The 25,176-nt window shown below is 43.0% G+C and overlaps 1 long non-coding RNA gene across 1 annotated transcript; it reads right to left on the reverse strand.

Moving 5' to 3' along the window:
• Positions 1–808: 808 nt before the first annotated feature.
• LOC144382255 (uncharacterized) lies at positions 809–23,675 on the reverse strand. Its single transcript, XR_013448839.1, has 3 exons — positions 23,545–23,675; positions 3,920–4,051; positions 809–1,082 (listed from the first exon to the last, which is right to left on the reverse strand). It is a non-coding gene; the product is annotated as an uncharacterized LOC144382255 (long non-coding RNA).
• Positions 23,676–25,176: the final 1,501 nt, after the last annotated feature.

The following is a 25,176-nucleotide window of genomic DNA, read 5'->3' on the forward strand; positions in this document are numbered from 1 at the left end:
CTCCCCAGGACACATCAATACATTCTGGAACAGGCAAGTGAACTGGAAAGAAGCTGAACAACTTTATGGGCATGGGCTTAGAAGGAAACGAGTCAAGTTCAGGGTCAGCCAGCAAAGGTGAGCCCTAGTGAACCCGCAGGCTTTGGCTGGGACCCAGGAGAGTTCCACCTAAAAAAATCAGCTGGATGGGAAATACCCTGGCCTTCTTAGGAACTGGGCTACAGTGAGTGATGTCAGTCGTACACTGGATGAAGGGATCCAGGACTGCTGGAGCCCCAACGCACTTTCCACAAAGAAACTCCCAGTGTCTCTGCAGCAGGACAATTCCATTTTTCTATCCACATTATTGACCCAAGTCTCGTACTGAACCAAAAGTGACTGAATTCAGGGCTAATAAGAACATGGGATGACACGGAAAGCAAAAGGACAATGCAGACAGACCCAGAGGGGATCCAGGTATCAAAGTTTTTAATGATGGTACCTTCCCTCTTCTACTCCAAGGAGTCACACAACAAGCATGACAAGCAGTTAGAACACAAAGGGAAATGCAGGTCACACACATCAAGGCAGGAAGGGCAGGCACAATCCTACAGAATGCATTTGGCAAAAATACTCTAGAGCCAATTCTAAAAGAAATACAATCATCTAGACTGGCCGTCACAGAAATTCATACAATAGTATCTGTGGCAATTCACACAAGAATAGCTTACTCTTCGGCAGCCACTCGTCTTCGTTTAGAGAAATCCACCACGGTATCCACTTTCCTCCTCAGCATTTTCAGTTCGGCTTCTTGAGTCGTTTTCAAAGAACGCAGGGCATTGCAATGGTCTTGCAACAATCGTTGACATTCTGGAAAGGATGAGTTTTCTTTTGTGTGTGTATGTGCACATGACCTGAGAACTTCGGTTTGATAGGGAAAGGAGAAGGGCAAGACCTTGAAGGCAGGAAGGCATTCTTTCCCTTCCCAATGCAAACTCATTGCCACCATATGGGGATTTCTTCCCCCAAAATAACATACCCTGCAGTTCTCGTTTTTTGGCCCTAAAGGCTCTCTGCTCTCCATCCTCGGATGCATCCTGGGCCTTTAAGACAGATATGAGAAAAGACATTCAGGAAATCATGATCACACAACAACGTGAGGGCGCCTAACAGGACAGGATCATGCAGTGCAACAAAGAAAGCCCTTAAGGCATAATAGAAGAAGGAGAAAGTAAGCAAAGTGGAAAAGAGTTCAAGTCAAAGAACTCACAAATGACTTTCTTAGTGGCTTTCATTCATATATATATCCACATACATACATATATACACGTCTTCCCCTATTCACATTGAAAATGCTCCGTTTGGCATTAAGAGAGGAAGGGACTGTACAGTCGGGCCAGCCATCGCCCTTCATCGCTCAAGTATCTTGTGGGGATCTGCTACATATCTTGGAGGGCAGGGCTGAATGATGTGATCATTACCTCGCTGTGAAATCAACCATACTTCCCAGTCCTTATAAGAGCAAACCTCATCATGGTGGTTCTTTTTTTTTTTTTTTAATTTTTTTATTGTTATGTTAATCCCCATACATTACATCATTAGTTTTAGATATAGTGTTCCATGATTCATTGTTTGTGCATAACACCCAGTGCTCCATGCAGAACGTGCCCTCCTCCACACCCATCACCAGGCTAACCCATCCTCCCACCCCCCTCCCCTCTAGAACCCTGAGTTTGTTTTTCAGAGTCCATCGTCTCTCATGGTTACTCTCCCCCTCCGATTTCCCCCCCCTTCATTCTTCCCCTCCTGCTATCTTCTTCTTCTTTTTTTCTTAACATATATTGCATTATTTGTTTCAGAGCTACAGATCTGTGATTCAACAGTCTTGCACAATTCACAGCGCTCACCGTAGCACATACTTGTTTTCCTTTTGAAGGGAAGGTTTCTCCATTGGCAGGGAGAGGGGAGGAGATTCCATTTAGAAATAACCTCAGAAGTTTTCTGTTCTTCTTAGAAAGGTCTGCCTTCAAGTGAAACTATGTCCCCAGAGCCTAACTGGGCCTTTCCCAAAGACTAAGCAATAGAGGTGAGGCGGAAAGTCTCCACTCCAATGCAATCTCCTCCCTGTCTCACCTGGGAGTAAACTCAGTCTAACCGCACACAGATGAGTAGACAACCTCACCCTAACGTCCTATTTACCTCAGTTCCTTTACCAGAACAGGAGATCTAGCTTTCAACACAACCTCACAAGGCATACTAGAGGTAAAAACCACGCCAGCAAGCACTAGAATCACACTACCTGAGGCATCTAAGGCAGAGACGATGGCATCGGCAGGCTGGGAATTTCAAGTCCCTTCCATACCTGATCTTGGATCTAAGCAAAAAGGGGGCAGTAGGAAGAAGAGATGATGAATGTAAGCAGAGATATGAAACTCTAAGATTTTACCGGGATGCTGGACAACACCATAACAGAAATCAAGAATGCCTTTGATGGCTTCATTAAGAGACTCAACATACCAGAGGAAAGAATCATTGTGCCTAAAGAATTTCCGGCAGAAACTTCCAAAAAGAAAAACAAAGACAAAAATTAAAAAGACAGCACAGAAAATCCAAGACCAGTGGGACAATTACAAATCGTGTAACACACACATAATAGGAAAACAGCAGGAGAATGGACAGAGAGATAGTTGAAGCAATAATGACTGAGGATTTTCCTAAATTAATATAGCCACCAAATCGCAGATCCAGGAAGCTCAAGACAAGGAAAGCAGGATAAATACCAAAAGAAACACACAAACAACTAACACCAACGATGCCTAACCCAGAATGTTCAGTCACAGGTCCTTAAAGACAAAGGAACAATTCTGGAAATCTGGAGCAGGGCTTGGGTGTGGGTGGTGGAAGGGGGAAGGAGAGCAGTAACCCTTACCCAAGAGGAATAAGGATAAGGACTACATCACACTTCAGAAACCTTGCCATCAAGAAGGATGAAATGTTTAAAGTGTTCAAAGAAACATCCAACTAGAAACCTGTGGCCAGTGAAATGATCCTGCAAAACACACTACAGAGGAAGGAAAACCGTCGGGGATAATGATGGGAATGACGTCAACGGTAAAGGTGTCAATTCTCCAAAAGACATAATAATTTCTCGTGTGCATGCATTAACAACAGAGTGTCCAAGTACATCAGGCAGAAACTGAAAGAATTGCTGATGGAAACAGACGAATCCCTATTATAGCTGGGGAATTCAGAATCCTCTATCAGTCATTGACAGATCCAACAGATACAGAAATTCCATGAGAACACAGGTGAACTGAAAAGCATCACCGATCAGCTGGATCCATTAACATCTGCAGAATAATCCATTCAACAACCCAAGGAAAGACATTCTTCTCAAGTTCCCATGGAACATTCACTAAGAGAGGCCATATTCGGGGCCATAAGATACATCTGAACAACCAAAGGAAAAGAAATCACAGGAAGTATGTTCTCAGACCACAGACGACTCAAACTAGACATCAAGCACCGAAAGATAGCTAGAGAATGACCCAAAAATGGAGATGAAACAACACACTTCTAAAGAACACATGGGTTGGAGGGCAGGTGGGTGGAGGGATGGATGAAAGAGGTGAAGGGGATTAAGAGTACACTTATTGTGATGAGCACTGAGAAATGTATAGACTTGCTGAATCATGTTGTACACCTGAAACGAATACTACACTGTTGGCCAATTATGCTTGAACTTTAAAAAAAAAAGAACATATGGATCACAGAAGGCACTGCAACACAAATTTACATCTATTTCAATCTAGGTGATCATCAAAATTGATGTATTAGAGGGATATTTCTATTACTGAATGGATACAAAAGGTCCAATGACTATAAAATTTTCTGCTTATGTATGAAGAACAGTATATATAAGCTACTTTAGTATACTTACAGCGAGGATGGTTCTCCAGATATAAATGAGAAGGACACAAACTCCCAAGGGGGCAGTGATAATGGGAAGTTTCCATAGGACTCCAACCCCATCAGGGCCAAGAGGGAAACGGTCAGGCACAACATGGACAAGCTGAAATAACACGTGAGACAATGAGGAATCTCAAAGATTTACAATGTCTCTGTCCCAAACAATCAACTTTACAAACCCTCAACCAGCCTTCCCCAGGTAAGCACACCTCTCAACTGCCTCCCCACGGAGGAGAAGGAGCACAGAGGAATTCCAAAGGAGCAGGGGCACACTTTTGGGAGTGATGAGTGTGTTTACTATCATACTGTGCTGATGGGTTTCACTGTGTTTACCTATGTCAAATATCAACAAACTCTATTCTTGAAAAAGGTGTTGTGATCATATATACATTATAGAACACTGAAGCTGTAGGAAAAATCTAATAGGCAAATCTGAAGAGATTTGATTTTGCCTACAAACACATTGCAAATAAATTTTCTATAGCTAACAGAACTTAAGAGTTTATAAGCCCACATAAAATAGACAAGATAAGTAAATGTATACTTACAGTAGGTAAGAAGTCACTGACTTCTATTGTACATCCATGAAGGACCTGGATAAACTCCTCTGGAACCTTTCCAAAAATATGCCCCAAATTTATGGAAGAATGAGAGAAAGCAAGAATAAAAAATGTACTAGAGATATAAATGAGAATGTTCTATGGACAGATGTTTATCGATAAGGACATGAGTGAGAGAGAGACAGGAGGCTTCTATTAGAATAATATGGGATGAGTATTTCAACAAAAATAAATGAGAATTATTGTTTAGTTTCTGAAAACAGTCATGTTTTCTTTCAATGCCCACTTTGCTTCAGAATCACAGCCCAAAATGTCAGATTTCAGGGGTACATGAAGATTTTCATGATCAGGTGATCTTGTTTCTTTTGATGATATCTGTGACATTTTAAATTACTTGAACACCTATCTCCAAAAGCCAGTGAAAGGCACTCATGTTCCTATTTCTCAGTATTGTAACTAAATCAGTCAAGAGCAACTCTAAAATTTAATTTTTTAAAAGATTTTATTTATTGATGTGAAAGAGAGAGAGAGAGCATGGCAGGGGAAGGGGTAGAGGGAGACAGAAAAGAAGACTGCCAGCTGAGCAGGGAGCCCAAGCAGGGCTCAATCCCAGGACCCTGGGATCATGACCCAAGGCTAAGGCAGAAGCTCAACTGACTGAGCCACCCAGGTGACCATGAAATTTCATTTCTAAAAGAATACAAAATTCCTGGATATGGACACCAAAACAAAGAACACATCTCATTTTACAAAAACTGGACTTCCAAGTATTTTAGGAGACGAGACGCTCACAATGCAATTCATACTCATTCACACCAAGCTTGAATTGCGTGCAAACACAACTCTCTAGAAAGTACCCCTGAAATCTATAACATTTTCATCTTCAGCCCTCACAGCTGAGGTCACAAACATGTGTGCTGGTGGGAAACATACACGGTCTTTGAACAGCCGCTGTCTGAAAGAGAACATTAGCTATCTGCACAATGGTTGATCATGGGGATCAAATGCACAAAAGACAGAGGCCATCTTGTCACAAATGGAAAACACCCCCAGTTGTGGCCACGTGGTACATCTGGCAGCTGTCGGGATGCTGACCAGTAGCTGACTCTTAACTAGATGACATCCAATGGGGCCAATAACACTAGCTTCTAACAGACAATGGCCATGAGCAGGTGGAGGAGGGAAATGCAAGACCAGGTAGTTTATGCAAGAGCTCAGAGATGAGGGAGGGTGAGAAAGTCCAAGTGATCTATGAGATGCAGCCTCGGTAGAGGGGAATATTTCCAATAAAGACTACCAAGAAATTCCCTCCTTTGAAGACTCAAAAGAAACAGAATCGAGTCTCTTTTGACTGGAGGTATTCATGTGGGATGAGTCTGCCTCAACACTAGGGTCCTTCCTGACTACTCCCACTTTGCAGAGCCCTCTCTAAGAATCTGGTGTAGGCCGGATCTAAAAAAGTCTGCTTATTTCTAGGGTGTTCCCTGTCTGTCTCTCTCTCCTGACGGTAAGGGTTTTATTTTTTAAGGAGTGAAATGTCAGACTAGGAACCAGGTATTTCTTTATATTGGGACAATCCTAAGGACATTCAGGAGCTTTTGACTTTGGGGAAATCAACACTCTGTACATACTGGGCCAAAGAATGGATAACAACTCATTCGCTTCCTGATGACATCAATCCATCAGATTTTCCTGGGACAGACGTCCCAGCAAGATGCGGTCACTTAGTGTCTGCTGGGCTTCTCAAGGCTCCCGTGGACCTGGTGGGACACAGAGCCCCTGGGGACAGCTTCCAAGGCCAGAAGGAAAGGGCTGACTCAGAAGTTGTTACAAGTCAACCAACCAGGAAGCACAGAGCACAAAGGACACTTCACTGTTTAACACTCGAGTCCCAACACCGATGCCTAAGATACCACTGTTCCCAGGGCTGCCAAACTTCACAAATATGAACAATGTGCTGATATGAAATCAAAGTATGTAGAAGATGGACCCTCAACATACAAGGCTTGAAGCAGGATCTTCACTGGGCTTCCAGGAGCCAGTCTAATACCCGTAGCTCCTAGACATTAGCATTCCTGACATTTTCAAAGACAAGTTGAATGAGATCTAATGTACATATCATACAAGCCCCCTATTGAAGACAAAGAGCTCAATGGCTTTTCATAGCTTCTCAAATCCTTCCTTCTTGACACCATAACCCTAGTATTTTCAGGTTTCCATCCTGCCAGAGCTGCTCTTTTTGGACCAAGCGCACAGACAGGACCCAGAACTTGATGTGGACGCCTGTGGCCCCAGCCCCTTCAGGCTGACCGAGAAACCTGCCCTGCGGTCCTCGGTCTTCAGGAAGAACTGCAGTTCTTCTCAAGTTCCCACCAAGAACCCCATGAAGAAACTATTATTTAACCACCATGTGAAAGAACCCAGTAGGAACGAAGACACCACTAGCAGCTTTGAGTCACCGGGTGGCTCAGTCAGTTAAGTGACGACGTCTTGGTTTGGATCAAGTCATGATCTCATGGTCCTGAGGCTGAGCCCCTCTTCAGGCTCTGGACTCACTGCACAGCTGGCTTGGGATTCTCTCTCTCCCTCCCCCTCTGCCCTTCCCCCCCCACACCTGTGAAGATACCAGTGAAGTGCCATGTTTACTCACATTTGGGTTTGGGGAACCGGGACACCAGAGCAAGAGCACCAGGAACAACAGCCTCTGGACCTTCATGTCTTGGTCCTTCCAAGGGGTGCTGGGGCGTCAGGGAGGAGGTGGAGATGGGGGGTGGAGTGGAGGTAGGGGTGGGTGGGGTAGGGAGGGGTGGGAAGGGGTGGGAAGGGGACAGGGTTTTAAGGAGGGTTGGGAGCAGGGTAGAAATAAAGGGTGGGATTGGGGAAGGCGTTTGTCAGGAGAAGAAGGGGTCAGCAACGGTGTCAGGGTCAGAGTAAGTACTCGAGGGGAGGTTCAGAAAGGGTAGTAGGTCAGCAGGTTAGGAAATCACTAGGTCAGCAGGAAACAGTAGCAGGTGAAGGGATTGGAGGACGATACACTTTTCTCCAAGCCTTGCCCTGGTTGAACCGTTCCTTAGCAACCCAGAGGCTTTATACTCTCTCTCAGCCAGTCATCTGCCTTTGCCCCTGCTAGATCATAATGGACACCCCGCGTGACCTCATACTTAAAGAGCCCCTCCCCAACTGGCGCCCCACCACGTGCCATCCCAATAACAGGTCCTCTCTGGAACTTTGGCCATCCTTCTTGTTTCTGCTCCCTCCCAACCCGGGTCCCTGTTCCCCTCTTCTGGGCGCTATCTCCTTCCTTCCAGAACTCCCATCCTAGAGCCATTGGCTGAACAACATATAAAGCAAAGGAGGACAGAACTGCAACAACAAGCAAATACACAAGCAGAGTGGGAGGTTTCAACCCTCTCTCAGTGACTCAAAGCACACAGAACATCCATAACATGTAGACCTTGATAGCAAACCATCTGAATCCCACAGCTATCTCCGTATGTCTGTCCACATCCATATACCACTGTGGAGGACACACTAACTTTAGGCATATAGGATACACTTACGAAAATGCACCCGATCTATTTTGGTCATAAGGGACATTTCAGTATGTTTCAGAGGCATGAAATCACACAGAGCATGTTGTGGTAATAGAATGTGCTAGAAATCATGGATAAAAAGCTCACTAGAATTTCCCATATGTTTAGAAATGGAGAAGTACCTCTATAAATAAAATAGGAGTAAAGAAATCCCAAAGAGAAAGCTACCTTGGAACCGAATGAAATAAGCATGACAAAATTGTAATCAAGTATGTCTTCTGGGCTGGTATATCCTGGGATATTAGTATGAGAAGACCGTATGGCCTCAAAATCATCCCTAATTGACGGAGACATTTTAACACCTCAAACAGCGGTAGATCTGTCACTTACCTATGTGACCCTGCTACACACTAGCTTGGGCTTTACGTTATGAACCTCACAGGGGAAACAATCCAAGCTGACTCTCATGGGATCTCTTGGGACCTCTAGGAATGAAAGCATTTTAAGAGAAAAGATTCACCAGCTTCTCTCCCGGGGGATCCAAGACAACACCCAGAGAGCTGGCAGCTCCAGGTGTGCTGGGCGGGGAGAGCCAAGCAGGTGGGTAGGGCCAGGGACCCAGGTGACTAGACAAACCCCCTGTGATCATCTGTCTTGGGCCCTGTCCTGAGCCGAACTTCCTAAACTGTTTCTCTCTAGGACTAACACAATGTTTCCCCAACTCATTCAGGCCCAAGGCAGCTGAAAATCAATGCTCTACAAGCCACCACTTATTGTGTCAATTTCTTGTCAACAGGAACCATTTTAGCACTGCTAAAATAGGAACGCAGTATCTTGAACATAAATATAAAGAAACCATAAAAAACAAGCAAACAAAAACAAAACAAGGAGAGCAAAACATTTGTATGAAATTCTGTTTAGATGCTGCTGCCCGCCTCCAGAGCCCCAGAGTTGGGTGGTCCTGGTTATAGAAGGAGAGACCAGCTACAGAAGGGGTGGAGTCAGACTAGCCCAAAAGTGAACGGGAGAGAGGCCCAGCCTCTAAGGGGGACTAGGGAATTCCAGGAAGGATGGCCGGGGTCACCCTGATTATAAGTGGAACAGGGAGCAGGGAAAGAAGAAGCAGTGAACAGAGTTTGGGGGCCTCGAACAGGTGAGATCACTCGTGGAGGTGAGGAAGTGTCCCCAAAGCCAGCGTCAGCCTCCCGTCTACGAAGCCCTTCGTGGCCCCTGGAAACAGGGCCGGGAGCCTAGAGTGTGACATCCAGCTGTGCTGCTTACCAGCTGTGTGACCCTGGGCTGGTTTCCTTCAGTGAGCTGGGGGCGTCCAAGCCTGTGTCCATAACTGTGCTGAGGACAAGAGGAAGCCACGTGCTGAGCACCTATGGACATGAGCAGCATCATCTCCATGGGGCAAGGGCCTTCCCAGATGCGGTGCCTCACGTCTCACAGCTGTTAAAGGCGACACTGGTGACAAGCACAGGTCCCTCCTGTTTCAGGCCTGTGCTAAGCCCTGCCCTTTGCACACATCGTCTCTCGGGCTCCAGATGGCAGGAGGACCTCCTAAAGTGCGGGGAGAGCTCCGGGCCCCTGGGGAGGCTGAGGGATTCCTGGGCCCTGGGGAAGGGTGAGTGATTGGGGGACCCTACGGAGGGCTGGGGAACGGAGCTCCTGGGCTCCATGGAAGGAATGGGGGATCGGGCACCCCGGAAAGGGCTGGAGGAGTCTTGCAGGATTCCTGGGTCCCCACAGGGCAGATCCCTCCCACACCTAAGCTGGTGCAGGCTGGGACCTGGAAGCAGCAGCATACAGAGGCAGCAGATCCATGGGATGCTGGATGGAGCGGTGAGGAATGGTCTGGCAGCAAGTGGAATCACCAGGCTGGGCTGCCCTCGGCGCCTTCCCCCTTCCCCAGTGTGTTTGAATCCATGTAGCAGAAGGATAGTCTGGGCCAGTTTACTCTGTCAGATATAGATAATCCTACCCACCTTCTCTTTGTTAAGAGAATTAAATGAGATAATATATTCGAAACACCTGCCACACAGCAGCTATCCAGGAGATGTTATCGGCGCTCTTCCTTTTACCGCATGTAAACCTCATAGAGGGTTTCACATACAGAGCGATTGCTTAACAAAATGGACAGGCATGAACAGAAACCTTGCTGAAGCGAGCACAATGGGGCACAAAGACAGAAAACCAAGAAAATGTAACAAAAAAACAACTTCCTCCCTCTATCCCCTCTATCCACAACACAATCCATCCCATTTTTTTTTTTCCATGCTTTTACTAAAAAGTATCCTGGGAAGCAGGAGATGCTCAGAGAGTTTGTGATTGAAAATCCTAAGACTAAATCTTTTGTTCTTAAGTGCTTTTCTTAGCCTGACCTGAGTTTGCTCCAGAGGTGAGGATTATAAGATCTGGTGGCATATTTGGGGCATTTGGGGACTCAGAGTCAAAGAGTGGGTAAATACTTGATCTTAACCATGGATAAGCCAGGGCTTAGAGCTTGCCATTGGATGATTGCCCAATTACAGGATATGAAATGAATCTGTGGGTCTATTGTGATTTTTTTTTTTCCTTGTACCCACCACCTCCTCCGTCTGGATTGTTAAGACTTCCTTTCAAATATAATAATTAAATGTAGAACATAGCTGCAGGAGATAGAATACTCTGCTTGGCAATACATTTAAATCAATATTGTGATCCAAAGCAGGAGATTATTAACGTTACTTCGCCCCGCCAGAGTTAAGGTTTTTTTTTTTTATTATTATCCATATCAACACACCATAGTCATTGCATAAATATTAAACACACCCAATTCCTTCCTTAATTTGCTTTCATGCTGATGAAATTGAGAGTCAGCACGGATAGGACATTAACGAGGTAATCTAAGATCCAAAGAAGCTGAAAGAAATGGAGAGAAACGCTATTGAAAAAAATCAATTGGGATTCAATCGGTCGACTAGACTCTGAAAGCATTGTCTTTGTGTGACATTTCATAATTTCCAGGTAATGCTGGAATATCTATTCATGATCTTTTAAACGTATGCAACTTCTCTTAGCACATAAGTTGGCATCTGCTAAACTCTGCTAACAACACTGAAGGTTGAGTCCACAAGAAATCAAACCCCCATGGATTGACAAAGAAAAAGTAACAGTGGCAAATACTTGAAAATGTGCCCAGGACTGTATTGTGACAGCATTCACTTGATTAATTCTTATAGAGCACCTACCATGTACCAGGCACTGTGCTGGGCAGGGGGGATACAAGTGGGGAACAAGACACACAAGGTCCCCAGGATCATGGAGCTGACATTTTGGTGGGGAAGACACAAAGAAAACTAGTAAACAAGATGACTTTAGGGAGTGAGCTATGATGAAAATAAAATGGAGACCTAATAGAGAGGGATGGTGGTAGGACTTTTTATATAGGATAGGTTGCTTTCTATAGGGAAGGTTTCCCCAAAAGATAACAGTTTAGCCAAGACCCAAATAACAGGAAGGAGCACGCATTTGCAAAGATCTGGGGACAAGTGTCACAGGCAGATGGAAGAGCAAAAGTCAAGTTCCTAAGGTGGCAGTGATCCTGGTGTGTTCCAAGAAGAAAAAAAGAACTTGCTGTGGTCAAGTGAGATAAAGAGTAGAAGGACAAGAGCTCTGGCAGGTTATGTAGGATCTTGTAGGCATGTGAGGAGTTTGATATTTTTATTTTATTGCGGTGGAAATGAGCAATGGAAAGCTCAATTGGATAGTGGTAAGCAGGTAATGTAATTCATGATGTAATGAAAGTGAAGACCAGATGTCACTATACCCCCAAACTGCCCAATGCTCAAATGCTAGGTGGGGAAGCAAGAGCACTAGATCTGGAGTTTGGAGACTGGGGTTCTAGTCACTTAGCTTAGACCAGTCACAACTAGTTAAGTGGCAGGGCTTCATTAGTCTATTTACCAACTATTTACTAATTGCCTACTATATGTTTAGGTGCAAATGTTGGGACCTAATCCCAGACCTCAAAGAGCTCACAGTCTAGTAGGATGAAATCACAACAGAATTAGCCCATTTATGCATATATTGGGGTATTCCTGGCTAACAGGCTATAGTCCCAAGTGATTTTTGTAAGATTTAAATGAGATACACGCTTTGAAAACTGTAATTTAGAAAATGTAGCTTTTGCTTACAGAAGTTCTTTCCATTGCAAGTGACAGAAATCCAACTCAAGCTGATTGTCTGAAAGAAATTCATTCTCTTAGGTCACTAAAAATCTCACTTCAATTGTGGCTGGATCCAGGAACTCAAACAGTCTCATCAGAACTAAACTCACTCTCTCCATTCTGCCTTTCTGCATAATAGCTTTATTCTAGGAGGTTTTCCACATTGTAGTGACAAGATGGCTTCCAGAAACTCCAGGAGAACATCTTCTCTTCCTTGCAGCCCTATCAGTAAGTTATTTTCTCTCCAGTACAGCAACAAAATTGTGGACCTAGGTCTTACTGGGTCACCTGCCTAGTCTCGAACCCATCACTGCGGTCAAAACAACTCTGAAGAAAAATAACAAAGTTGGATGACCAACACTATATTATTCCAAAATTTAGAATACGCTGTAGAAACAGAATACATTTGTTGGCTTATGACTGAGTCAAAAGCTCACACTTGGAAGAGGAGGATGAGATTAGCTGCACTCAAAACCTAGATGAGAAATGGTTCCCCCAAAAGAAACATCAAGGTGCTGTTACCCAAAAATGAGGCAATCTTAGGCAAGTAAAATTTATAGATGATGATTCAGTACTGTAGTGAAATTGAGGTGACCAGCTAACTAATCTCTGAATTTCTTCCTAGTGCCAAAATTCTATAAATTCATTCACTCATTTAGCAATACACATTGAGCACATACTATATGGCAGACACTATCACAGGCACTGAAGATAGAACAATGAACAAAATAGATGAAATTTAAGTATTTAAGTCATACGTGGTACGTACATGTTGAAATAAAATGAAATATTCTAGTTTACCTTGAATTAATATTATATGATGTAAGATCATGTTTGTATCTATAAAGGAGTTATTAAAGACAGAAGCAAGATTTTCAGTCCTATATTATATGAAGATTTTTAGGACTATATGTATGTATGTCACGTTCTTGTAAGTAAAATAACAATAAATACATGTTTTAAGAAGCATACCAGAATCTAAACCTCTAAGCTAATTAGGGAACAAAAATGTTCACAGGGAACAATTTTTAAAAGCAAGTTTATGCAATGTCTTTGTTGGCCGTTATCAAAGAATTTTTTGATTGATGACCATCTTTGACTTTGAATCTATGCACTAACATTCTCAAGTAATGTCTCTGAAGAACGAAGCACTTCCTCCATTCCTTGTTACTACTCAATAAAGGAGGTCAAATACCACATGCTGCCCCTGCACAGCTTCCAATTCATGGGCTCTCGGCAAGTCAGTATTTTCTTCAAAATGTCAAAAATGTCCAGGGCGCCTGTGTGGCTCAGTCGGTTGGGCGTCCGACTCTTGATTTGGGCTCAGGTCATGATCTCAGGGTCATTCGATCAAGCCCCATGTCAGGCTCTGCATTCAGCATGGAGCCTGCTTGGGATTCTTTCTCTCCCTCTGCCCCTCCCCACCTCCACTCGTGCTAAATAAATAAATAAATAAAATCTTTTTTTAAAATGTCAAGAATATCTGAATATTTCAAAGAGTTTCGTTTGGATTACAGGTAAGGCATCAAACTAAACTAGTGCTGTACCAATAGCTATAAAGTCTATCCCCTCCCTTCACAACTTTAAGTCCATTTCAGAGGACTGCCAAGTAACATGTATTTGTGATCAATTATTTTGTCCTAAATATTCAATAAAATTTTTAAAACAGTGTTAATCTGATAAGTTTCACTGTTGGAGAACTTAAAAAAAAACACCATACATTTTCCTGGTCCTCAGTTTCATTACTTGTAAAATGCAAAGAATGGACAGAGTATAATCTCTATGAAGTCATATATGTATAAACCTACATCCCTAAACACACACACACACACACACAAAGCCAATCTCTGTATCCCTAGCACCAACCCCCAGTATTTACTCAATAAATACTCATTCAATGAGCAAACCATTTAAGGAATAATCAGTGATCCCCCAAACTGCAAATCCTTGTTCTCATTTTCAACGGATGGGAGGGAAAAGGAGAGAAAATGCCCATGCCATTTATGAAATGATGGTGATAGTATCTTGTAGTTATTTTTACCATAATTTCCCTTTCTTGGCAAAATTGAAAGTTAGTACACTATGTGGATCCCACGGTTCTTCAATCTCTTTACAATTTCTAATCATCTTTGAAAACAAAAGTGGGGTGAGCCAAAGGCAAGAGGATTCCTGAAGTGCCCTCAAGCTCCAAACTTCTAGGAGATAAACTTTTCTTGCTGGGTCGTTTGAACCATATAAGTGCATCCAGGGAGTGATTCAGCGCCATGGACAGATCTCCAAAGGCGAGCCCATCTTGGGGGACAGAGGGCTGGATTTAAATGCATAGAATACAGTGCAGGCTCTGCTTTGAACATGGCAGTCTTCATGTGAGCACACAACTCCAAGCCTAATACCTAAAGTAATGAGTTGAAGTCTCCATTTAATGAAATATTCAGATTATGATTACACTGAGTTTCATTAACTGCATTATCAGAATAATGTGATGGGGTTTCCTTTTCAACTTGTAAAATTAACTTTATTGAGAATTCTTATTGGGGTTTTTCAAGCAGCTTCCTAAAACCTTATTCTAAATTATTTGAATATATGTATTATGGTATTAAACTATATTGCTTAATTTTGTATCAGCTGTTATTTTTTTAAAGAAGAAAAAATTCAACACTAATCTTGAAGAACAGCAAGCTGACTGAACTGAAAAGAATACTCTGAAAACAATCTATATTCAACTCCTGACAGCTAATCCTGAAGTTTAGGTCTTCCTAAATATGGCATTTTTGTTTTCCTACTAAAAGCAGTGTGACCCTGACCAAACAAAATCCCCTTCTCCCTGTATACAATTTGTATAAAACTAATCAGACCTGCAAGAAAGACCTAGATTCTTTTTTTTAAGATTTATTTTTTTATGTTAAAGAGAGAGAGAAAGAGCAGGGGAAGGGGTAGAGGGAGAGAGGGAGAAGCCTCAATTAGACTCCCCACTGAGCATGGAGCCGGTCATGGGACTCCATCTCAGGACCCTGAGATCACAACCTGAACCGCAATCAAGAGTCAGCCACTCAACCGACTGAGCCGCCCCGGTGCCCAGAAAGACCTAGATTCTAAAACCGATAGATCTCCCCTCGACCAAAGGCAGGGAAAATCAATACATGAAATTTTTCTGCTTTCTTTCAATATGATTCTTGGGAAGTTGTTAGGGTGTATTGCTCTCTCAGAACTAAATATCAATTTCTCAAAAAAAAGGTCCTAATCTCTTCCCTCTCCTTCAACCCCAGATGTTTCGAGGAGGTCTCCTGCATGCTCCTAAAGCACCCTGACTTTTACTCCTACCATGCTTCTTTGCAATTACCTATTTATTTCACTGTCCCATAAACTCCAAGAGAACAGTTCCGATTTTTGTCTCATTCATCCTCATACCTCCAATTCCAAGTACACTGCCTGGCTCATAGCAGGATTAGAGTAAGTATCAGTTAAATATTGATGGACTCAATGGAAATTTTAATGATAAAGAATCAGACAAATTGGCTAAGATCTGAGTCCTCCAAAACAGAAATAGTGACTTTATCTCAACTGGTCCATTTTCAAAGATTAGTATAGTCTAATACAGTGATTCTTAGCAGAAATCAATAAATGAGGACAAGAAAGAGAAGAAGAGATGTAACTGGAGCATCACCCAGTGTAGGTCTTTGGGGAAGCAAGAAACGTCATCAATAGAGCACAAAGCTTAAAGCCAGACAGAGATGGGTTCGTGTTTGGACCCACGTATAGGATCGGAACTCCTTACCGAGTATGCCTGTGGCCTTGGGCAGGTTACTTCAACTCTCTGAGCCACAGTCTTCTCATCTATAACATGGCTGTGCGATACCTATTTCAATACCTATATCTGTTTTATTTTTTACTCCTTTTATATCCACGCTAAGTGTCAAAAACATAGTAGGCATGTTGCATCATTTAATCCCGATATAGAAATAGAAATGCTCTCCCAAGGAAACTGTGTCCAAGAATAGGCTTTCCTGGGTATGGAAGTAACAGAACTTCGCATCTTTTAAGCTAAACCAGACACTGTGATGGGCACCTAGGCTTTCTTTACAAATAGTCCTACAGCTGCTTTGAAGCACTTTGGAAAAGCAATGCAAATTTAATTAGGCAATGCCATGTGGCCAGCATTAATAGCAATTTTTGAAAACAGCCCAGGAGGTGGTAGGCTTTGGTTTTTTTTTTTTCCTTTAAGGGCTCTGTTTCTCGGTTGCTTGCACACACACATACACACACCCTCACACACACACCCTCACGCATACACAATCTCATTTTCTGAGTGGAAACACAAGACATGTTTGAGACCATACAAATTCCTACAGGCCTAGTCTGCCACTGTAAATAAAATATTAAAATCAATATTCCTAACAGAACAAAAGCTTGTGTGTTTCAGCGGGCATCGAAGGAAAACATAAGACAGGAACAAATGTCTAAGAATGGTACAGCTGCTCCATCAGAGTTATTTCCTTGGGAAGAAATTGACAGATTCTTTAGTTCTCATTTGCATCAAAAACATTAGTAGTAACAAACACACACATGCACACACACAGATTGTGTTATCAACTGACACAGAGTGAAAACATTTTCACTGTGAAATATCAACTGCACGATGAATTCGTGCTGGTGTGTACCATTGTCCCCTCGTTAATGGACCACATTAGCACTAATGTTCACTCGTTCCACAAATAATAACGGTAGCGACCAACATTTATATGTTACCAGCCATTATGCTAAGTTCATTATATGTGTTAATGCATTTAATCCTCCCAACAATCTTGTATTTTGCTCCTTTTATACTATGGGACACCGAGGTTCAAAACATAAATTTTTCCAAGATTACATAGCTAATAGGTGAAAGAGCAGATACCCAGTTCAGTTACCCGAGACCTGCCAAGCCCATATTACCCACTCCCTCAATGCACTATCGCGAAGTCACATTGGATATGTTTAGCGGGCATCATCCACATCAGAGACTCATCTGTGACACTGAATACTTCAAGAGAAAACCAGAACTCTTGATCCAAAACCACACAAAATTGGCTCAAACCATTGCACTTGTTTTTAGCTACAAATGTTTTTAGCTAATCCAGTTATAGATCCAACCCCTAACTCTCATTAACTCTATAATTTACTGACCCAAGTGCCAAAACCGTAATAGTCACAGGTCCTCAGATGGAGCAGTTTTAGCCTGCCCAACTGTGGAAAAGAATGTTCACATTTCAGAAACAAAGAGTGTTGGTAGCTGCGGCTGAGTTGAAAAGAGTTCAAGCCTCACAGGAGTTGGAATTAGCCGAGTTTCCTCAACATTCAAAATCCCAAGGTTCCTGCTAACAGGTTCCAGTGGGCTTCTTATGGCGCATCGGCTTGAGATTCATCCATCCATGCATGTGTCCGTTCATTCAACAAACATCTATTGAGCACTGTGTCATCTCACAGGAGATACAGGGGTGAATAAAACAGACATGATCCCTGCTCCCACCCCAAGAAAGCTTCAAACGGCAATCTCCACCCCACTTCTCAAGCATGGCCTTCTTGGAGAACCGGCCCCACCATAGTCATGAGAGGGGTCAAGATACTCTCCACCACATCCAAGTGATTGAACCAGAGTCAGACAGTCGATCCAGAGGAAGCCAGGTCGCTGGCTGGTCAGAAACGAATCACATTTTGTCTCTCTGAAGAATAGGATCTAAAAGACACAGCGATTACATGCATTCAAGACAAAAGATCGTGATGCTTTATTACTTACTCCACCTACTGAAATCCCGAAAGTGGCCCTGATTCCCACCCTTCCTGAGCCTGGATATTCACCAGAAGAAACCCCCATGTGTATCCAACAAAGTCCAGGCTATGTCATCAGACAGACCTGGGTATGAATCCTACTTCCTCTGTCTACTAACTAGGACACCATGGACAAGTTCTTTCCCTTTTAATTTCATTGTGGATATTTTCAAATAGACACAAGAACAGAATGAACCCCTATGTATCTGGCCACCCAGCTGCAATAATATTCTCCCTCTTCTGTTTCATCTGCCATCCCCCACAATTTTATGTTTTCTTAGTGATTTTTATAGTCAACCCCAGTCATCGTGTTAGGTGAGTTCCTCAGTTTCCATGAATCTGTTTTCTCCTTCATAAAACAGGCATAACAATACCCCTTCCATGGGCTTTTTCATTCACTGGACAAAAATGTATGGGGCTGCTGTGGTGAGCCAGCCCGGTTCCCACAGCGTGTGGGGCCGCTATGACAACACATAGCATTTGTTCTCATGGAGTTTATGTTGTAGGCATAAAGAATGAGGAAGACAATTCCAGAGGGAAGAAAAGTTACAAAGAAAATAATGGGGAAATGGGGAACAGTAGGTGACTTGGGGGCCAGAGGGAAACAAGGAAGTCCTCTCCAATGAGGCAGCTTTGGGCGTAAGATGTAAAAGGGTGGAGGCCTGGGAGCCGGGTTCTGTAGGCGGGAAGCACCGCAAGTGCAAAGATCCTGAGGCAGGGTTGAGCTAGGCTGTTTGAAGGTTGTTTTCAGTACAAAACGAGCTAAGGCATCCAAAGTTTTAACACAATGCCTGGCACATAGCAAGTGCTCAATAAATGTTAGTTACTGTTCCTCCTAAGGAAGGACTCCACAATATACTTGGAGTATATTTTGGAAATAGCTCTCTTTCCTACACTGCCAACCGATCTTTGGGTTCATCTAGCATATCCTTTATCAACTTCAACTCCTAAGGGGAAGACTTCCCCATTCTGCAAACACCTGTACCAGAAGGAGAGGTCATGTAGTGTAGTGCTTACAACACAGACCTTAGGGTCTGACTGGCCCTGTTTAAATCCCAGCTCCATCATTGAGTAGCTGGATGAACTTTCGATAAGCCATTTAACCTCTCTGAGCCTCAGTTTCCCCACCTTTATGAGGTGAAAAGAACAGTACCAACCTAATAAGGTTTTGAAGATTCATTGCTTTTGGGGTTTAGAATGCTGTCTATATAAGTTACTGTTAACATTTCGTTATCTTACATATGTTTGAATCTTATACACCTGCCCTGATTAGGAAACTCCCCGATTTTGAAAAGATATTTGGGAATATCTGGACCAGTGTCTCCAAAAGTCAACTAAACGACACCCAAGTACCTTTGTAAATATGGACAAATGAATGGAAATCCATTTGGCCCTAGACATGAGCTGTACAGCATCTTCAGAAGCTAAACCAGGGATCTGCTTTGCATCTGGTTCCTTGTAAACCCACCTGGGAATGGTCCTGGGGCAGTAGGGGGTAGGGTGAGGCTGGAATGGGAGCCTGGTCTTTCTGATGGATTCTATATCCTGAAACATCAAGTTAGCATTTCTCCTCAGTTCAGCGTGAGATCTCACCTGCTCAGGTTATGCTGCTAAATAAATAGGGGAACATCAATCCAATTCCAAAGAGGGGTTGCATGTTTGGGTGGAACCGGAGGGTACTCTGTCCCACGAGTCTATGTGAGAGCACAATCAGTGTATCAACTGGTTCTATTCCAACAGTGACCAGGTAAATAATTTTATGTGGCTATTTTTAGAGACACTGGGAGACGCTTTTTATACTATGGCAATAAAGGCTTTGTAATTGCTGCTGACTTATTTAGGGTTGTTTTCAGGCTTTACCACATCATTAAACAGTACTGCCAACCAAAATTCTACTATCCAGTTTGCTGTACTAAATACAATGCGGTATCCTGGAACAGAAAAGGGACGTAAATGAAGAAATATCATGAAATCTAAACATTATCTACAGCTCAGCTAAAAATAACGTACCAATGTTGATTTCTTAGTTTTGACAGGTGTACACAGTGATGTAAGATGTTCACATTAGGGGTAAGTGGGTGAGGAGTATACAGAACTCTGGGTGTTATCTTTGCAACCTCTCTGTAAAGATAAAAGTATTCCAAAACTAAAACTGCATTTAAAAAAAATAAAGTGTGCTGTTAACACAAACGAGTTGAGAGACGTTGATCCGAGCTCTCTCCTTGTATCCATGGTCCTCACTCCGATCACCCATCCTTAAGACGAAAGGGAGCCTATATTTACCCTGCACTCCCAGAAAGGATGGGGAGTGTCACTGGCAGGCTGCGAGGCTGGGGTGGGGGAGACAGAGCACGTTCATAGCACTTGAGGACAAAATGTGCCTTCAAAAGCAAACTCTAATTATACAGAAGCTGAGGAGCGTTTGTGAAAAATCACTATCTCATCTGAATCTACATCCTGTTCATCAAAGAGGTCGAGGCCCTTTTGATTATCAGACTAAATATTTTTAGGCAATATCACTGAATGCCTGGAAAGAATATGAACGGCATCAGCTGAAGAAAAATCCATCTTCAGATAAAAAGGCAAGTCTTGCATATCACAGGAAAAATCTACCATAGGAAAATTAGAAAGGAAAAGTGGCAAAATTTCCCCACATTGAAGCTTTCCGCCCCCTTCCATTTGCCTCTACCCTAGTCGTTCCCCACTCCCTTCTTTCTCAATTGCCACTGACTTTGGATTCTCTTAGCATGTGACCAAAGCATAATGGGAAGACCAGAAAGGGGTCTAGCATTAGTATTAAGATGAAGAAAGATAAATAGATGGAGAGGAGGATTCTCTTAAAGCTATGTCGAGTGGGTCACTGAATAGAGATAAAAATGGCATTCAAGTTTGGGCTATCAAATTCCCTGTCAGATCTGGTCACTTGAATGTTGAGTGAAGAACACCCCAACAACGGCATGATGGGCCCCTTTCTGGTATATCACAAATGGATGCATTTTTTCCCCACTTTTTGTAATTGTAAATCTTCATAGTTCCCACAATGTCCGGAAAAAGGTTTTATATTCAATAGGTGCATTCTCATTCTGGCACCAAGAGCTGGTCTAACTTCTCAGTTGGACTGGATTCCTTCTCTCCTAGTTCTCTGTGGGTCAAAATGGGCTCTAGCAACTGCATGGCTTCTTGAACCCCTGACAACTGATAAATACCAGTCATCGAGGCCTATCCTTTCAGTGAACTCCCAAAAATCACTCCTTCTCCTGAACATGTCAATTTTCCCTGTGTCTATAATCTATCAATAGCTCCTGTGAATCAATAAAAAGACAAAGTCATTACAAGGAAGCCTATCATTCCTACCAAGTACTGAATTAGTTACAAAAATTGAACTGATTAATGGAAATCTGCGGAAGGGCTATATGCTTCTTATTTTCCAGATGTTCCCAAGAATTCTAGGAAATAAGGACTGGATCAACCCAGCAGCAATATACACAATTAACATCTTGTTAATACAATGTTGGCATACACCTGGAATTCTCTTCTGTAGTCCACCAGGAATGCTGTGGTATACTTCTACCCAGTAGAATATTACAAGACACATTTGTTCTGATTAGTATAAATAGCACTGATTACTGAGAGACTAAAAGCAAGAATCATAAATAGACCCAGTTAGTCCGTCACGAGACTTCTGAATTACTCAGTGCCTGGACACCCATCTCTGAGCAGTAACTTGTTTTCAGTACAACTTTAAACAAAAGTCCCTTACTGAAACAAGATTCATTAATGTTCCTTGCCCTTTTGCCTGATGCAATGATGAAACGTGGGTGACTTCAATGAGTTTGTCATTCCATTTGAGTGCTGATTCAAAAATCATCCTAAAGATTGAAACTTCACATGAGAAACTTGTTAACAGTCACCTTGTATAGCCAGGGACTCAACACCATTTCAACTTTGTCTCCTCCGTGATGGTATTCGCTCACGTGTCAGGGCTGGAACCCACATACACCTAGGTTCAACTTATTTCCCAGTGACATCTGAAAGAGAATGTGCTTATTTCCATCAAAGCCAGAACTGGGCTCAGCAACTGCCATGTCAGAGTTGGTACAATTTACCATATCTTTCAGGGCTGTGAGATTCGGTCATAAAACTTCAATTGCTGATGTATTTGGCTCTAAAACGTGGCTATTTCTCATGCCATTCTACGACCAGGTTCCTAAATAAATAATGTCGAATTCTTTAATACAATGACACCTAAGACATTCTATCTGGTAACCCATTTCCAAACTGTGTAAACGTTGACTTTACAAATATACTGCAACATTTTTCCAAGGCTATGAAAAATTATCACCACACAGAATCAAAGAATTTGCATCACCTATATCAAATGCCACAGATTTATTCCTCTACCCATCGAGCATAAAAATTGGCGGCCAAACAGTTGAAAACGATGATTCAGCAAATAAAACACCGATGCAACTCTGCTAGTGGAGTCTCAGCCAAGGCAACCCAGTCTCTAAAATGCGTGATGTTTTGAAGAACCTCCAGCCACAACTAAATGCATCTTTTAAATTGTCTGGCTTTTGTTATTTTAAATCAAGCCCTCCACATTACTTTAATGTGGGGGTTACTTGGAAACATAATTGCTAGGAATAAACACGGTAGCACACTATTGTCAAAAACCAAACAATCTTGCTTTCCCCCTCCCATTAGTCAGTACATCAGCTCCATAACGTATATTGTATATAAAGACCTTTGAAAGGAAAGAAAAATTGAGGGAGCATACTGAGATCCCCAAGTATGCTCTGTCAGCTCAAGAATACCTATGTAGCATTTTTTCCCCCTGGCAGAAAAATGGAAGGGAATTTGCTACTGAGTCACGTGTACACACCCCAAACCAACATAACCACAGCTGAACACCCCACACACAAACACGTATGTGCACGTGTGTGGGCATACACACACAGGCTAGTTTGGGATTTATTTTTGCCAAACTTTATTTTGATGAAAAAGAAGATCTAATTCTTCTGAACTACTATCTGTTCATGGAAAACAGCATGAAACCTAAAGATCACAACTGGTCTACTTCAAGAAGCAAATAAGCAAATGGGCCATTGGTTCACCGATTTCCCCATCAAGATGAACCAATAAAATGGGTTATTGGCTAACAGATTAACTATCTCAGATGAACCAACCAAGTAAACCATTGGTTAACGAGGTACCCAACCATCATGAACCAAACAAGAAGGCCATCCGTTAACAGAACCAACCGTAGGAAACCAACCAAGTGGATCGCTCTTTAACCGAGAAACAAACCAAGTGAAATCGGATGAAGCCAAACACAGCTTCATCCTGGAGAGATGAAATCAAACTTCTAACTAGCCAACAAACAGAAAAGCTCTTAGTGAACCCAAACACAGACCATGAAATCTAGACACATGATCACTGCATGGATAACCAAGCGGGGCTGGGAATGGACCGCACGACTATACTTACGAAGATTATTTATGGGGGTTCTGGTATCCATGTTTTCATAATGCTGGACATGAACCACAATGTTGAGGTCCCTCTCCATGTGGTCAGTGTTGCAGTGGCCCTGTGGGCTCATGACATCTGCAAGGGCCCTGAAAGAAGAAAGAATTTAAATCTGTTCATTCCAAACACAATGACTGGCATCTGCTGTGCTCGGAGCACTGGGCTTATGAAGACGAGGCCCCTGACTCCACGAGCTGCCATTCTCGTTAGGGGTGGGAGGGCAAAAAAGGACGTAAGGGAGTAAAATGGTCACTGCAATTAGAGGTTACAGAAGGACTTTGTGCAAAACAGTCCACATGCTCCTCACAATAGCTACGTAAGAGCAGTATCACCCACCTTGCAGAGTTGTTGAGAGGATTCAGTGAAGAACCTAATATGTCTGCACCCCATAAACTTAGTCCCCCTTCATAGCTAACGCTAGAGCCCATGCTTCATGTACAGCAATGGCCCACTATTAGCAATAAGTAACATTTATGGAGTACTTACCATAAGCCAGCCCCCATGCTAATCACGTTACAAGCCTTAATTCAACTAAGTAGCATACGAACACCTTCTGAGGTTTATTACTCCTTCTTTGCAGATGAGCAAACAAAGGCTCAGAGAGGTGAATTAACCTGCTGAAGGTCACACAGCCAGTTGTACAGGGCTGAGCCAGAGCCTACGCAGAGCTCTGTATCCTGCGTGAACTGGGTTTCCTGCAGCTAGGGAGGATTTGGTGTGATCCAGCCACGCCCCTTGTTGGTGCCCCTCTTAATCAGTAGCTGGGATGAAGGGAAAGCATACAACCCGAGTCACCTACTGTGTTTTGGGCCCTTCCCATTTATCATCATGTTTAATCTCGCTGACGCTCACCCAAGGGTTGATATTTTTTACTATTATTCGACAAATAAGAAAACAAGGAGAGAGGTGTGAAGGGACTGTATTAGTTTCCCGGGACTGCTAGAACAATGTACCACAAACCAGATGGCTTCGAACCACACAAATTATGGTCTCACAGTTCTGGAGGCCAGAAATCCAAAATCAAGATGTTGGCAGGGCCACACCCCTTCGGAAACCTACAGGGGGCCTCCTCCCTTGACTCGTCCTGGCTTCTGCCGGTTGCTAGAAATCTCCATCTTCCCCTGGTGTGTCTCCCACAGTCTCTGTCTTTTAAGGACACCAGTCATATCGGGTTAGAGGCCCACCCTGCTCCAGGATAACCTTGTCTTAAATCACGACATCTGCAACGACCCTATGTCTAAATCAAGTCACATTCCCAGGACCACAAGATCAGGACTTTAAAAAAGACTTGTTTTAATGGGGGGGAGGGGATGGGGGCAGGGCCGGCACCCAATTCAACCGGAACAGTGACCTTCACAATTAGACGTAACCTTAGCCAAGCAGCTCAATGTTTGCACACAGAACAGAACAGAGACAGCTGTCAGATATCACTCCTAAGGTCAGACCTCACCAACACATTTACTCCTCTTCACCTGCTCTCCGTCGGATCTTTATTTAGATAGGATTCTCCTGGAACGGTATAGACTGTTGCAGATATCATTGCACAGCCGTGTATCTTTGACATGAGCAGTGTTTTTGCCATAAGCCTCATTG

Source organism: Halichoerus grypus, chromosome 6, assembly GCF_964656455.1.
Source record: "Halichoerus grypus chromosome 6, mHalGry1.hap1.1, whole genome shotgun sequence".
Classification (NCBI taxonomy): domain Eukaryota; kingdom Metazoa; phylum Chordata; class Mammalia; order Carnivora; family Phocidae; genus Halichoerus; species Halichoerus grypus.